Genomic DNA, 6,531 nt, shown 5'->3' with positions numbered 1-6,531 from the left:
GGTGATTGGCTTGTTCTGGCTTGATCCAGGGGGCCAGGAGGGTGAAGTCTGGGCAGAAGGTCGTCAGTGGTCCTAATTGTCCCTGTCATTTTGTTAGCCACTTTTTTGATTCAGTTCGTTTGTTTTAGGTTTTTGCCATAGAACATATGTGCTCACTAGACAAACAGACACAGAGAGAGGAAAAGTGAGAAATACCCTCCCAGAGGGGATGGCCATGCCACATTTTCTTCTCCTCCATTCTCCTCTAGGGATTTTGGGCACACATAAAAACACAAAGTGTAAGATTTAAGCCGCTGGGTCTGGGACTTGAATCACAGTCGACTCTGATGGGAGTTCAGTGATGTAACCATTACGCCATCTTCTGATCCCTATTTGGAGTTCTTTTTATTTCGTGGGTCTTAATTTTTCCATGTTTCTCTATATTTGGAAAATTTTCACATAGTATTTCATGAAAGGTTTTCCATGATTTTAGCAGCTTCTTCACCTCCTAGAATATCTATTATATGAATATTTGAGTGTTTTGTGGTGTCTAGAATTTCCCGTATGTTATCCTGAGTTTTTTTTTAATTGTTGATTATGTTTTCATTCTTTTTGGTGGTTTGATCTATGTTGGAGACTTTGTTTTCAAGATAATAAATTCTTTCTTCTGCATCGTCTAATCTTTTATTAATGCTTTCTAGGGTGATTTTAGTTTCTTGCATTTCACTCTTTATTTCCAGAAGGTTTCTTAGATTCTTTCTTAGGGTGTCTAACTCTTTATGGAATTCCTCTTTCATGTTATGGAATGCTATTTTTCATTTCCTGGAATTAATCGTCTCTTTTCTAACGCAGCTCATTGAGTTTTGTCACTATGAATTTCAGAATTCTTTTTCTGACATTTCTGTGAATTCTTTCATGCAATCCACTGTTGGGAAGGGGCAACTACTCATCTGGGGGAGAGCTACCCCCTTGCTTTCTCATGTTTCTTCAATCTCTGCAATGACTTTTGGTTATCTGATACAGTATTCACTTTTTCTTTCTATTTATTGGAGTAGATTTTGTAGTATTAGAAGAGGAGAATTTAACTCTTAGGTCCCAAATGTGTTCCTATTAGAGGGCTGTGTCTCCCAAATGAGAGTAAATAAAGCTTATATCAGTTACTTCAGGTGATCGGCTCCTTTACCAAACTTTCAACTCTTGATGAGCTGGGAACAAGCTAAGGAGATATTACTTAAAGAAGAGGATCAAATCACTATGTACAGCATGTGGGCTGGAGTGCCACAAGTCCCAAAGATAACCCTGGGAGGTGGGGGTGCACTCACAAGAAGAGACCTGCCAAGGCCAGGCCCAAATCTCATTTGTTTGTTTTTAATAAGATAAGTTAAATTGAGAAGAGTAAAAATGTTGGCAACTTAGAAAGAACCACTATTATTCTCCCAGACATTGCTAATTTTCAAAACGCTGAAAATCTTGATGCCAGATTAAGACTGATCTTTGGTCCATCCCAAGACATGATGGAACAGTTGTTTGGATAAATCCACTGCTGTGTCCAGTAGTAAAGTCCATGGGAGATACCTATGTACTCATCAGCTTCTAAGAGTGTTCTAAAATATGCTGTGCTTCCTCTCACTCTATCCCTCAACTCAAGCCTGCATTCACATGTTGATTACATTACAAATCTTACTTTCTTGACCCACCAGGTCATTAATTAGTGGGATATACCATATAAACAGCCAGGAAGAAATGCTATCAAGGAAAATTCCTGTAACTAAAAGAAGGATATCATAGGTAATAATCCCAGAAAAGCATTAAAGTGTTAACCAAACAACTAGATTGAAAAAGATTTAGTAATGAAAGACCAAAGCTCATACTTAATTTCAAGCTCCAATATTGAGCGCAATATTCTATGCATAACAGGTGTGTGGTAATATTTACTGAATGAATAAAGGGACATTAGACTGGAATGGGCACTAAGAGGTTACTATGACTTGGTGGGAAAACGAAGCAAAGGATGAAGGCAAAATGGTGAGAGAAGCACACAGATAAACAGAATAGCCATCAGATTAAATAAAGAGAACTGAGGATTTCTCTTAGATGTCATTTAATATTTTTATTGGAGTAAAATCACTCAACACGAAATCTGCCTTCTTAAATTTTTAAGAATGCATTACATTATTGGGAACCAGCAGTTAGCGTAATGGCTATGTCGCTGGACTCCCACGTAGTCGACCGTGGTTCACGTCCCGGACCCGGTGGTTTAAATCTCACGCCGGGCGCGTGTGCGTGCGTGCCCAAGATCCCGAGAGGAGAATGGAGGAGAAGGGATTGTGGCGTGACCATCCCCCCTGGGGGGTGATTTCTCGCTTTCTGTCTCTATGTCTCTCTCTGTCTGTCTGGCGAGCGCACGTGCCCTATAGCAAAAACCTCTCCAAAAAAAAAAAAAAGAATGCATTACATTATTATTGGCTGCAAGTACAATGTTACACAGTGGTTCTCCACAGTTATTTCCTATTGCTTAGCTATGACTTCATGCCCATTGATTAGTAATTTCCTATTTGACCCTCTCCCCAGCCCCTAGTAAGCACTATTCTCTAATTTTATTATATTTTAGATACCTCATATAGGTAGAATTATGCAATATTTGCCATTCTATAATTGGCTTATTTCACTTAACATAATATCCTCAAGCTCTATCCAGGTCACTACATATTATAGAATTTCCTTAGTTTTTAAAAGCTGAGTAGTACTCCATCATATGTATATGTCACATTTTCTTTATCCATTCTTCCATCTATGGTCATTTAGGTTGATCTTTGCTATTGTGCAATAAATATAGGAGTGCTAATATCTCTTTGAAATTCTTTTACATATTTAATCAGAAGTGATACTGCTATATCATTGTTAATAGTTCTATTTTTAAGTTTTTGAGGAGCCTCTACACTTTTCTCCACAGCGACTGCAAAATTTTACATTCTCATGGAGAGTTTACAAGAGTTCCAATTTCTCCACAACCTTCCTAACACTTCTTGTCTTTTAAAAAAAAACAGTCATTCTGGTATGTGTGAGGTAATATCTCACGGTGTTTTGATTTTGACCTTTCTGATAACAAGCATTTTTCATATACCTGCTAGATATTTGTATGTCTTCTTCAGTAAAGGTCTTAAACTGGATTTATGATGATATTAAAGCAAGAAAACAATTACTAGTAACTGATTGAGGTAAACCATAGTACACAAGCATGGCTTATAAGAATCTGAACTTCAAAGTAAAGCAATATTGGTTAGGATTATGTTTTAAATAATAATAAATATAAATGTATTTATAATACATTAGCTATTATTGTGATTTTAGCACATACAAGGATTCTATAAAAAGTTTCCAGAAAATGGAATTAAAGCACAAATTTATTTATTTATTTATTTTTAATTTTTTTTAGAGGTTTTTGCTATAGGTGTGCTCACCAGGCAGAGAGAGAGACAGAAAGTGAGAAGTCACCCCCCCAGGGGAATGGCCATGCCACAATCCCTTCTCCATTCTCTTGGGATCTTAGGCATGCACGCACACGTACTTAGTGAAGCACAAATTTATTTTGATGTAAAAATTTTTTTGAAATCCATTCATAGTTTTTTCATAATTTATATTTTTCATGAACTTTTTGAAAGTCTTCTCATACAAGATATACACTTTATTTGTCCTCTACGTTCACTATTGTTTGTAAGATTTAACAAACAAGTTAAGTCTCATCATACTCCTACATCTTCTCCTCCTTCTGTCCCAAAAGATGCTTTTAGAGGATAGAATGGACAGAAACTCGTGGGAAGTGCAGGAAAGTTTCCATCATTTAGTCATGTGGGAAATAACAAATTGATTCCTGAATAAAATTTTCCTAAAGGTCAGAAATGACAGCAGCATCAGGACACTTTGGGTCCTATGACTTTCCAACGTAAGCTCTCAGTATCAGAGAAAAATATATAACTCAAAAAGCATATAAAAACTTTCTAAATTGTAAGTGAAGACATGGTTCTATTTATCCTGTGGTTATCACATTTTTCATTAATAAAATATACAAATCATAAGATAACTATTTTGTGTAAAAAACTATTTTTACCATATCTACATTATCTTTTTCCCCAATTATTTTCTCACAGGGTCAGGAATATCATTAGCTGAAATACACTGAATTTATTCACAGCAAGGACTTGGGAGGATTCTGAGGGCAGATAAAGTCCATGATGCGCACTATGGCAGGGCAAAACATCTGATCTTTCCTCTTGGTTGACAAAACTTCTTTATCCTGTCTCCCTATACAGAGGACTATGCACTGATATTAGAGATTGTAAGAGGTAGCCAAAGAACCCTATACCAAGCTCCTTTGAAATCTCCATGGCCTGACTTTCATTCATTTACTCAACAAAATGTTATTGAACACCTGCTAATTGACCAGCACTGTGCCAGGTTTTGACAATTACAACAAATATCTGTATACATTTTAGGGCTATTAGTGACAAGATCAGTAAAGAAGCACAGCAACTACCCAGAGAAAACTCTATGGTTCTATCAGGAAGGGAAAGAATATGAGCCTGACTTTGAAAATGCATGCAAGTCTGCTTGCTTACGTCTGCTCATATCGGTCAAATTGGTCAAAGCAATTTAACTGGCCAAGTCCAACAACATCAGAGAGAGGAAATGTTCTCCACCAGTGCAGGAAGGGAAGGTAATGAATATTTTTTGAGCTCTCATCTGGTCTTCCCCACTGAATATTAAGTAGAATATAGGTACAGAGACTCCTGTAGTTGGGGAAAAATCTCAAAATGTATATAATAGACAAAAGGATATAATGAATCCCATAAATCCATCACCCAAATTCAATAATTATCAATATTTTACCATATTTGCTTCATCTATCCTTTTTTTCTTTTCTTTCTCAGATTGTATGTTATTTCTCGTCTTTATACATAATTTAGAATGTATCTCCAAAAAGTATGAATATTTTCTTATAGCCATAATGTCACTATCACAACTAAAATAAATAACAATATATCTTTGGTATCATCTAGTAAGTAATCTATAATCACTTTTATCCATTCTGCCACAAATGTCCTTTTGCTATTGCTTTATTCAGAGCAGGGGCCAAACAAGTTATACACAGTAAATTTGTTGTTATTTATTTTCCACTCTAAGGCAATAACACACTTCTTTTTTCCCTTTCATTGACTTGTAAAAGAATACAAGTCTTGTTTTCTTGGGTGTCTTAGTTCACTATGGGTAACAAAAATACCTGAGACTGAACGATTGATAACAGAAGTTTATTCAGCTCATGTTTTGGAGGTCCAAGGTTCAGGGACTAACTTGTGGTGAGACTACAATGTGGCGGAGGGCAAAATCTTGAGCAGAACAGCCTGTCCATAAACTTCTGCTTGTTCTGGTCTCCTTTTCCCTTTTATAAACACACCATAACTCACCCATAGGAGCCTTGCCCTTATCATACCCTAAGGGCCTACCCTGAGATACCATTAAGAGACTAAGAGTTCACTTAACACTTTTACATTACATTACATTACAACCAAATAGCCACACAGGAATTTTGGGTGTTCAGCTGAACTAGAGCACTGGAGAATATTCTGATACTGTGGATTCACTTACTTCTGACTGATGCCTTTCATATTTAAGTAGTTCCTCTAACTCCTACATTTCTTTGAATGGAAGGTTGGACTTGTAGACAAAATTGTAGGCTATCCTATGTGTTTCAGCTTGAGAAGAAACTCAATCTCTGGGTGTCATTTTCAGAAACTGATGGTAGATTCCTGTGGTGCCAACCTGTACCCTCTGTTGTAAAGCTATGAGGAAAAGAATGAAATCAAGAATATCTCCTACATTTTTGGCTTAAGCAAGTGGTGATATTTACTTAATTGAAAAATATTTGGGGAGAATGGATCTGAAAGAGGGTAAAAGAGAAACAAATCAATAGTTTTGTTTGATTGTGTTCAGTTTGTTATGTCCATTAGATAACTAAGTGAAGGTATTGAATAAGCAATATCTGAAGTTCAAGTTAAGGATAGAAATATACATTTTTAAAATGTATTAAATTGCAGTATCATATCCACCCAAGCAAATGAACATATTATAAGTACTCAGTGAATCTTCACAAACAGAAGCAACACCAAGACCAAATAACAGAATGTGGCCAGCAATACGGAAGTACCATTATGTGCCTCCTCCTGGTTATTTTTATCATTCCCAAAGAGTAAATACCATCTTTATATCTAACAGTACATGATGTTTCTATGTGCTTTGTTTTCTATATAGATGAAACCATAGAGAATCTATTTTATGTCTGATTTTAACATTGTATTTGTGAGATTCACACATATTTTCATTGATTTTTATTGCTCTCTGATATTATATTGGTGAATTTTCCACAATTTATTTTATTCCACTGCTCATGAGCACTTAGGAAAATTCAATTTCCTATCAGCATTCTAGCACATGTTTTAACTTGAATGTATGTATACATTTTTTTTTTTTTTTTTTTTGGAGAGGTTTTTGCTATAG

The sequence above is a fragment of the Tupaia chinensis genome, unplaced genomic scaffold (genome assembly GCF_000334495.1).
Source record: "Tupaia chinensis unplaced genomic scaffold, TupChi_1.0 Scaffold144991_2, whole genome shotgun sequence".
Classification (NCBI taxonomy): Eukaryota; Metazoa; Chordata; class Mammalia; order Scandentia; family Tupaiidae; genus Tupaia; species Tupaia belangeri.
Note: the sequence above shows the minus strand (reverse complement) of the source record.